Source organism: Schistocerca cancellata, chromosome 9 (assembly GCF_023864275.1).
Source record: "Schistocerca cancellata isolate TAMUIC-IGC-003103 chromosome 9, iqSchCanc2.1, whole genome shotgun sequence".
In the NCBI taxonomy this organism is placed as follows: domain Eukaryota; kingdom Metazoa; phylum Arthropoda; class Insecta; order Orthoptera; family Acrididae; genus Schistocerca; species Schistocerca cancellata.
The window spans coordinates 188833359-188844895 of NC_064634.1; positions in this window are offsets into that span (position 1 = coordinate 188833359).

Genomic DNA, 11537 nt, shown 5'->3' on the forward strand with positions numbered 1-11537 from the left:
AACAGTAACATTTGAAATTCAAAGCTCCAGCCCCCACATACTAAGGCGGTATACTTCTGACTTTCTTCATGTAGTTTTATTTGCCAGTAAGAGGACCCCCTACCGCTGTAAGTAGGCTGTTTAGGTTTTTATGGTGTTTCTCTATCAAAATCTTTCATTTGCTGACTATGCGTATTGGTAGTTAGTGCCTTCAGTAGTTACAATCTTTTATTTAGCTGGCAGTAGTGGGGCTTGCTGTATTGCAGTAGTTTGAGTAATGAAGATTTTTGTGAGGTAAGTGATTCATGAAAGGTATAGGTTATACAGGGAGCGAAAGGCTATTTACAGTTTGTACAGAAACCAGATGGCAGTTATAAGAGTCGAGGGGCATGAAAGGGAAGCAGTGGTTGGGAAAGGAGTAAGACAGGGTTGTAGCCTCTCCCCGATGTTATTCAATCTGTATATTGAGCAAGCAGTAAAGGAAACAAAAGAAAAATTCGGAGTAGGTATTAAAATTCATGGAGAAGAAGTAAAAACTTTGAGGTTTGCCGATGACATTGTAATTCTGTCAGAGACAGCAAAGGACTTGGAAGAGCAGTTGAACAGAATGGACAGTGTCTTGAAAGGAGGATATAAGATGAACATCAACCAAAGCAAAACGAGGATAATGGAATGTAGTCAAATTAAGTCGGGTGATGCTGAGGGAATTAGATTAGGAAATGAGACACTTTAAGTAGTAAAGGAGTTTTGCTATTTAGGGAGTAAAATAACCGATGATGGTCGAAGTAGAGAGGATATAAAATGTAGACTGGCAATGGCAAGGAAAGCGTTTCTCAAGAAGAGGAATTTGTTAACATCGAGTATAGATTTGAGTGCCAGGAAGTCATTTCTGAAAGTATTTGTATGGAGTGTAGCCATGTATGGAAGTGAAACATGGACGATAACTAGTTTGGACAAGAAGAGAATAGAAGCTTTCAAAATGTGGTGCTACAGAAGAATGCTGAAGATAAGGTGGGTAGATCACGTAACTAATGAGGTGGTATTGAATAGGATTGGGGAGAAGAGAAGTTTGTGGCACAACTTGACTAGAAGAAGGGATCGGTTGGTAGGACATGTTTTGAGGCATCAAGGGATCACAAATTTAGCATTGGAGGGCAGTGTGGAGGGTAAAAATCGTAGAGGGAGACCAAGAGATGAATACACTAAGCAGATTCAGAAGGATGTAGGTTGCAGTAGATACTGGGAGATGAAGAAGCTTGCACAGGATAGAGTAGCATGGAGAGCTGCATCAAACCAGTCTCAGGACTGATGACCACAACAACAACAACAACAACAACATAGGTTATTGTTAGTCAGGGGCATTCTTTTGTAGGGATTGTTGAAAGGCAGATTGTGTTGCACTAAAAATATTGTGTGTCAGTTTAGTGTTGATCAGAATAAGTAAAGAGAGTAATGTCTCAGTATGTTCAGTTTTGGTCAGCTGTTTGAAAAGCAAATAATGTAAGAGTTTTATCAGCTCAGTCATTTATAAATTTTTCTAAGGGGATGTTTCATATGTCGACCCTTAGCCGAGGATACCTCACTGGAATCTTCTGATTTTTTCTTGTAGTTTGTGTAATTAGTGTAGGTATTGTTTATTGCTAAAGCGTAATTATAGAGAGAATTTCCTTTGTAGTTGTAGTTTTTCATTGTTGTACAGTAAAACAGTTGTGGCATGCATGTAGATTTGCACCAAGTATTTCGCAGCTGTGCTTGCAATTAACTAGATATTATTTTCAGTGCTATGTTAATGTGTTTTCATATTTTTGCTCTTCAAATTGTGATTTTCTTGTTATCGTGTGAAATACGTGATAATTATGGCATGTGATAAACGTAACACTCGGCTCCAAAGTAAATTGAGAAATGATAGTGACGACGAGTGTAGTTTATCAGCACCACTGTGTAATGAATTAACAGACATTCAAAGCAGTAATTTGGTAATTGTGCATAGGGAAATCGAGCGTCCGGCAAATAATGGTGTAGGCAGTGAAACAATTAGTGAACAGGGAAGCATTATCGATCGATCGGTCGGCAGCAGCTCACCTCAGGAATCCGAAATGACAGGGCACAATCTTGCAAATACTGTAGATTCAGGTTTTGGGTCTTCACCGTTTTCTCAAATAAGTCAAGACACATTTTCTGCTTTTCAAAATGCGAATATTGCCGGTTCAAATGCACTGCCGAATAGCACTGAGGAACATGTTTCAGACACCATTGCATTGTTATTACAGTTTGTGGTGTTACCTTTTTTATTTTATTTATCTCTTCTTCTCATTAATTATTGAAACAACATCACTTTGACATGTAATTTTAATTTTCACCAAAAGCACATTCAACACAGCGGGAAAATACACGTCTTTCGTCTCAAGACAAGAGAGAGAGAGTCCTCCATTAGTTCTTAAAAACAAACAACTACGCAAAAGTAAAAAAAAAAAAAAGAACAAAATTATTTATAAAATCGGTCGCTGGCGCAGCGCTCTTCTGCGTGCGCGATCGTAAATTATAACTTTGCGGAAGTCAAAGTACCATTACAATGCCTCCTCTACTGACACGCTCCGCAAGCGAGCGTGGCAGTATAGAAAATTTACATAGATACATACATATATGAGAAAATAAGAAATTTACATATTACAAAAAAAATATTTCTGAGCACAATGCGCTTTGCATATCAGTCTTTGTATACAGTCTTTTTGGTGTGTATCTTCTTTAGGAGTCATAACATTAATGTCTTTGAATTGCAGCGTAGTATCGTTGCTTAGCACAGCTTTTGAATTCAGTCCACATGATTCATGTTTACAATGGAATTAATTCTAACAATAAATGTTTCTATTATATTGCTCCAATGTCTTTAAACGTAGTATCGGATTCTGAGTGTGTGTGTACTGCCTGGATCTCTTACGTGTGACTTGAAGAAAATCCAAAGTTTGTTCAATGTGTCAACACGAAATTGTGATCTCCAGCAGTCGAATTTTGGTGGCGTCTACCGGGGTATAAATGGTCAATGAGGGCACAGGAAACACCTCACTGCCTACGACAGGTGATGAGCTTGTCTTTTACACCAACCTGAAGACCTGCCGGCTTCCACAACACCATACACTTCAAAGCATATTGACACTACGTAAATATTTCTTGACCAGTGTTCCATCACGTTGGTTTCTTCTTTGCATTTTCAGTTCCATTTATATGAATCATGTGCTACATGCACAAGTCCTTTGCAGTTCATTAACATCTCCTTAAAATACATCTCTCGATACAATAAGTACATGAATATACAAATATTTACAATTAATCATTACATGAGATACATTGTTGTCATATAGTACATATACAGAATTAAATGAAAAATATAGCAATTTTTTTTTTTTTTTACATCCAATATCATTGTGCTGACATGTGAATTACATTACATTCAGATTGAAATATACATTTTATTTGTTAGCTCATTCTTTTTCCGTTACACTTGCAACATTTGAAGATAATTGTGGCAACTCGCTAGAATATTCAACTTAAAATTCATCTTGCCTCCTGGAATAAAATTTACACATATTTCAAGCTTCAAGACAGCCCTCTGTAGGAGGATAGGTTCATGGGATGGTTGCTAAATATTTCGTAAATGCTAGTAAAGTCATCTCCTACAGTGGACTACACAAAATAAAATATGATAAATAAAATACATGTTAACTTAATATAATGTAAAAGTTCCTATACCTAATACCGTTTCTAAGTGTGGTGTCCCCACTATTGCTGTTTCTAAGAGTGGTACCCCTCTATTACCGTTTCTAAGAGTGGTGCCCCTCTAAATATCTTAGGATCCTACAAGTATGTACATCAGTGTGGTAAGTGTGTGTGTGTGTGTGTGTGTGTATGTGTATATATATATATATATATATATATATATATATATATATATATATATATAGTTCAAGTCAATCATGTTCCTATAAAGTTTGTGTAGTTCATCTCCTTCCTTTCATGAGTGTCAAGCAATATAAATAAATGTTTTACTTAATAAATAAATAAATCTTCTTAGATAATTGCTGCTGCGTTCCATGCTGTATATCCATTCTGTATTTACCTTGTGGTACCTGTAAAATTCTATTCGTAAATAAATATTTGTGTATGTCTCTCCATACTGTCAGATAATCACGAATTATATAATGTCCAATATTTCATCAACATGTATAAATTTTTCTAAGGAAGGGATGAGAGTATGAGCCGCAACAGAGGACTGACGTTTTGTTTTCTCCTTATTCTCCTTTCTATTTAATGGTGCATCAGTTCAGTTCAGTAGATGAGCTTTAATTATGTCGTTAGATGACTGCTAAATATGTTCTCTTAAATAGTTCTTCCAATCTGAAGTGTCAAGCCTACATAACTCCAAAAATTTCATTACAAGTTCCCATTAGATTAGTGTTAAAGTGTTATAGATTTAAATCTTCTGGTATATTTCCAACAGTGGCTGCTGTAAATAATTCTTTCCACATAAATCTATACTTTCACCTTTAGTTATAAGAATATATAAGACACCACATAAGTTATTATCTCAGGCATACCAATCTTTCAATAAATAATAATCTTTCCACTACTTTCATTCTGTATTCCATGAGTACCTGTGATATACTGTTCAAATCTAGTTTCTCTCCTCTCAACATATTCTCACTTACTCATAACATTCTCACCTACCCATTATTCATTCTTCACAAAATAACATATACTTATTCCCTCAGCATTATATATATATTTTCCTCTTATTCATCATCACTTACTTTTTACTTCAACAACAACAACAACAATAATAATACCCTTTTTTTCATCTTATATTCCATTTACCTCTCTCCATATTACTATTCATCCTCTTATTAGACTAAAATTACATTCACTCATCTCATTCAGTCACTCACATCACTCATATCAACATTACTATTATCACATGCCTCCTAAAGAAAATAATTCTGTTCAGTTCTCTGCCTCCTCTAATGTGTATATGCCTCAATAGCAACTCCTCTTATAACCAAATATCTTATTAGCTATTGGATGGTTCACATTGCTTTCTAGACTTACCTGCATTCATTCATTAGATTGTAAGTATCTGTATAACTTAAATGTAGGCTCATCATAACTATATATCATATTCATTATCTTCTCCTCAGTAGCTAACATTTTACTGTATGTATTTTTTCAAATGTCTGTGTGGGTGTAGACCTCTAGGTTTATGTGTTAATGGATATTCTAATGAATAACAGCCAGGGTGTGGAATATTTGCAATTCGGTATGGTCCAGTGTATAAGATCTGCCATTTCCTGTTTAAATGTTTCAGTTTTGTGGGTTTAGGATGTGTTCTTAGTAAAACTAACTCATCAACTTGAAATGTTTGTGCTTTCCTGACACCTCTGTCATATTTCTGCTTTCTTTCCTTAGCTTTGTCACATAATGTTGTGTAAGCTTGTCTTACCTTTTCTTCTAAACTAACATGATTTGTTGTTGCTGTAAATTTAGGTAGAGGGTCTGTCCATTCATTTCTTTCTGTTTTATCCATAATTAATTCAGTTGGTGTGTACCCAGTAGAAATGTGAGTTAAATTGTTCACTATTTGTTCAAATGGTGCTAGGTATTCTACCCATTTTGTGTGCTTCTCTGGTGTGTGTGTTCTCATAAACTGTCCAAATTCTCGAAATGTTCTTTCTACTGGGTTACCTGCTGCATGAAATCTTGAAATTAAAATATGTTTAACATTCTGTTCTTCAATAAATGTCTTCCATTTTAAACTGGTAAAATATGCTGCATTATCCGTGATCATAACTTCAGGTTTTCCTATTCTTATAAAATAATCTGTTAATAGACGTCTGGTAATAGCAGTGGTAGAAACTGAACGTAAAGCATATAATTTTAAATACTTTGTGAAAACATCTAACACAGCAAGGATGTATTTCATTCCTCCACGTGCTTGTGGATAGGGTCCTGCAATATCTAAAGAAATTAGCTGTAATGGCCTCTTAGGTATGATTGGGTGCAATTCATTCATGCTTGTGCGATTAGAATATTTGGCTTTCTGACATATGATGCATTTCCTAATATTACTCAATACTCTTCGCCTTAAATTTGGAAAATAGCAATATTGCATAATCTTATCTGTACATTTGGTTACACCATAGTGTCCCCAAGTTCTGTGTGTAAATAAAATAAAATCATCAACATGAGCTTCAGGTAAGCAAACACACCAATGCTGTGATTCAGGGTTTCGTCGGTGAAATAATACTTCTTTGTGTAACGTGTAATATTTTTCAAGATGTGGGTCTGTTCCTGCACGTAATTTATTCTTTATCTGGATCCACCTGGGATCATTGTCCTGCAATATGGCTAACTTCCTGCACATGTTTTTGTAGTAAGGTGCAAATGTACCATCATACATGAGTAAAATTTTGAAATCTGATGTTTGTTCTGTCACATCTGAAAATTCTTGTAGGCCTTGTGGCAAACGAGATAGAGCATCGGCTATAATGTTGGATTCTCCTTTTATATATATAATATCAAAATCATATTCTTGTAGTGATGCACACCAGCGTGCAAGACGTGGATGTAATAACTTGCATGATAGCAGGAAAGAAAGAGCTTGATGATCAGTATAAAGCTTATTACGTTTTCCCCATAGAAAGTAGCGAAACTTGCGAAACGCCCATACTATGGCAAGTGTTTCGCGCTCGGTCACTGAATATGACTTTTCGCATTCAGTGAGAGTGCGGCTAGCAAAACTTATAGGTTTGATGACTGTTTGTTCATCTTCTACATGAATTTGGAATAAAAATGCTCCGAGTCCATAGGAACTTGCATCTGTTACTAGGCAAAAGTCTGACGTCATGTCAGGATGACATAACAACGGTGCATTAACTAAAGCATCCTTAATCGCTTCAAAATCTGTCTGACAGAACTCTGTCCATTTCCAAATATTATTTCTTTTGAGTAAAGATAGAAGATGTGGGCTGTTAAGAAGGTGGTAGGGTACAAATTTCCTGAAGAATGAAGATAGACCAAGAAAGGCTTTGAGTTGTTTACGATTCTGTGGGGATGGAAAATTCTTTATTGCATCAATTTTTCTTGAGTCTGGATAAATGCCTTCAGTTGATATGATGTGACCAAGGAATTTGATTTCTTTCCTCCCTAATTTCGTCTTTGATAAATTGATAGTGACACCTGCGTCAGAAAATTTAGTCAGAAGTTGCTTCAAAAGATTTACATGTTCTTCCCAAGTAGTGGTGGCAATGACAATGTCGTCAACATAAACTGTGATTTGCGATAACAATTGTGGTCCAAGAACAGCATCTAAGGCTTCAATAAATACTCCAGCACTCACTCGTAGACCAAAGGGTAGAACACAAAATTGATAACTACGTCCCTCACATAGAAATGCAGTGTATTTACGACTGTTTTTATGGAGGTTCACCTGCCAAAATGATGAGCGGAGGTCGATATTGGTTAAATACTGTACATTATGAAATTTTAAAAGTTGTTCTTCCAAATTAATAGGTCGTGTGTTGATTGGGATTATAACTTTGTTAATTTCTCGTGCATCCAGCACTAATCTTACACTACCATCCTCTTTATTAACTGCTAGGATCGGACTGCAATATGGTGAATGTGACCTTTCAATGATACCCCAAGCTTGCATTTTTTCAATCTCTTTCAAAACTGCGGGTTTCTTTGACCAAGGAATATTATAATATGTTCTACAGTATGTTTTGTGTGGTTTAACATCCATCTCATAAGTATAGCCTCTAATAATTCCAGGTTTCTCCACAAATACCTCAGCAAATTGCTGCAAAACTTCAAGTAATTCAAGTTGTTGTTCCTTCGTCAGATATTCAGATTCTGTGCATTTCTCATATAAATCATTAGGTTTAATTCCCTGAGATACAGCTTCATTAAAAGTTAAATCACATATGTTTATTGCTGCTGGATACACAAAATGTAACTGTTCAAATTTACCTTGTTTACTGTTTAAGTTTTTACCCTGTGTTAACTCTATTGTCAGTTGTTGTTGGTTTACGGTTAAATGACATTTCCCTTTTCCTAAATCTATGATTGCTTGATATTCATTCAAAAAGTCAATTCCTAATATGCAATGCATAACTAATTTGTCTACTACTAGAAAACTGTAATTGAGTGGTATATTTGAAAACGTGAAGTTAATTAGCACTTGAAATTTCACATTCTTTGATTTGTTACCGGTGGCACTTATAATGTGACAATTCTGTACTGGCAATGTTTGTATGTTCATTATTTGTTTGAGTTCATTATATAAGGACATTGAAATTACACTTGCTGCTGCTCCTGTATCTAACATTACTTCCACTTCATAGCTACCAATCATAACTCGTATTATAGCCTGAATAATCTTCTTTGTTTTACTAGTACTATTAAAATCTACATCCTGATATAATTCCTTTTCTATTTTCTTACTGTCATCATATCGGAGAAAACAAATCGTCGGTTCCGTTGCGCTCTGCTCCCTACTGACCGTAACTCGAGCGCTTAGCTCGGTCGTCGTTCGTTTTCCGGCAAATTCGGTTGTTGCTGCGGGTTGGGTTCATTGCCCAACTCAATAATATTTACATTTCTGTCGCGCGTCACCCAAGTATCAGCTGTTTGGTTGTTGACATTACCCCGCGTCGCATTGGGAGTTCCGTTAGGTACAAATTGAGGGTTGCTGTATTGCATGTGTCGTGGCGGTTGTCTATTGTGATTTCCCCATACATTATTTCGCCCATGACTGTAACTGGTGTTGTCATTACTGTTATTCCTGCAATACATGTTTGGATGTTGTTGGATGTTGTTTCTCTGAAAATATCCTGGATGGTACCTGTTATCCTCTCTTTGATCTCTATAATTTCGGTTCCTCCTTCTGTTGTTGTTATTTTGAATATAACTGTTATTGTTCTGATTGTAATTATTGTTCGGATAACCATTATAGTAATAATTACTGTTTCCTTGCCAATGCTGCGAGTTGTTTCTCCTAATATTGAATGGATTTGTCCCAGTGTAGTGTGAAGTGTTTCTTTGAGTGTTTTGTTGTGGTGTCGGAGGCGGATTCCAATAGCCTCTGTCATTTCTGTTGTGCGTACGCGAATTGCTTGGATGGATCGGATACAATTGATTGAAATTCCTGATCTCATCTCTGTAAACAACATCTATCTCATCAACATAACTGAAAAAATTCTTTATGTTGTCCTCGGACACTCCTATTAATTTATCACGGTAAGGAAATGGTAAGTGGCTTTTAAGTGTTCTAATTACATCTGGTAAATCTGCTGGTTTTGTCCAATATAATGTTTTGTCTAGGTAGCGTTCAAAGTATTGTCGTAAAGTCTCTTTCTTCGGGTTGTAAATTTCTGGATTGTATACTTCTCGTTTTAAACTTTGCTGTTCTGTGATCGACCAGAATTCCTCAAGAAATGCTTGTTCAAACTGTTCAAATGTTAAACATCGTCTTTTAATTGCTGCTCCCCACTTAGCTGCTCTTCCACGTAACAAATTTGTAACATATCGAATTTTGTCGGCTTCTAACCAATGTCTCGGGAAAATACCATCAAAAGAGCGGATGAAAACAATCGGATGCACTTTGTCTTTCTCATCACATGAAAATGTCTGAAAGTATCCATGTCGTACTAATGTTTCATCAGCTACTCCCGATGGTATTATGGGTCCTGTATTTTGTGTCAAACTGTGCATAATATGTGGTGATGTCTGATAGTAATTTTGATCTTGTGGTAGCATTGAAAATGGTTCATTGGGATTTGTATCACTCATTGGTAATTCTATTTTCGGCTGTGTGCTGGGTCTAGCATTATTATGATTCTCATTTATGTTTTGGTTGTCTGTTATGGGTTTTGGTATCACTGACGAACTTGGTATTACATTCTCTTTAAGTTTATGTACCTCTTTCTGAATATTATCTGTTTCTCCCTTTACTTGTTCCTTTGTCTTATCTAAAATGATCTGTGTCATTGTCTCAAACTTCTCATCTAAATAATCATCACATAATTTGCATTCATGTACAAGTTTTTCTGCTAGAGTAGTGTCATTCTTTAAAGATGCTACATCTGCTCTGTCTTCAAGCTTTTCTAACTTTTCCTGTAAGGATTTCTGCTCCAATGTTACATCATTTAATCTGTCTGAAAGGTCTGTAATCGTCAGGTCTAAGTGTTCTTGGTTTATTTTTACAGAATTGTGTGACTGTCGTAATTCGTCAACTTGGGTACTGGTTTTCTGTTGTTCAAAAACTACTGTTAACAATTTCTCATTACATCGTTGTAAGTCAGTTTTTGTCTCGTCACTGAATTCCACAAATACCTTTTCTTGTCTCGTAACCTTGTCTGATAAGTCAGTAAATTTCCTTCCAAGACTACTGGTGGTTTCTGTCAAGTCGGCAATTTGTCTCGATTGTTTTTCAAAATTTTGTTTTATGTCCCGTGTCAGTTCATCGAATTTAGTGTCAAATTTCCCAATGTCACGTTTTAAATTGTCATTTTTCTCGTCTAAAGCGTCAAATCTTTTGTCTAAAGTGTCAAATTTTCTGTTTTGGTCACCAAGTAACTTCAGAATCTGGTTGAGCATGTCAGAGTCCTGTGTCTTAGTTTCGTCATTTTTTCGTGTCTGATTGATGTCTGGTTCTGAAGTTGACGTTGTCAATGTCACGTTTTGTCGCGTAGTACTCACTCTCCATTCGCCTGTATATCTGTTTAAATATAGGGGTTGTTGTCTTAATCGATCTGGTAAAATTATGTCTTGAACATCCTCCCTATTAAGTTCAATATTCATTTGACTGTCGGACATGTTTTGCAATGTGTCACTTTCACTAAGCTCGTCCGCGGAAACAATTTCTACGCGTCTAGCGTCCATCTTGCGATTTTCATAATTAATTGCAAATAAAATTTTCCAATGGTAAAAAAAAATTTTTTTTAAATATGATATGTTGAAATCAGAAATTTCTCTTATGGAAATGGATATTTCTATATGATTTCTAATTAGAAATTGACTTATTAAATTGGCACTGAAATTTCCCTCGCACAAATAAATGACTGCGAATATGCTCTTCACTTATCATTTGCAATAATAGTAGTAAATCAATTTTAACTACAATTTGAAAAAAATAATTTCGAAATAAATGGATCGGAATAAAGGAAGTACAGATGGCTGCTTGAAACTGGAAAAAATGCAAATTGCTGTACTCACCATTTTTTCTTTGTCAGTCTTATGTTGCAAATGTAGCGTCAAATATACAGTTTTCAATCCAAAATTTTTCTTTCGCGTCCGTGCAAATTATTTTATGGAACGTTATTCTTTTCCATTTTTTTTTTTTCTTTTTTACCAAATTAATTTCCTCAACATGAAAATGAAAATTAACACAAATTAATAACAGGAAAACAATATTGTTGTAAATTTCATGCACGTAACATTACAATTTAAATGAATGAGACTTAGTCCAAATTCATTTTCTGATGCTATTAAGTGGTTAAAATTAGATA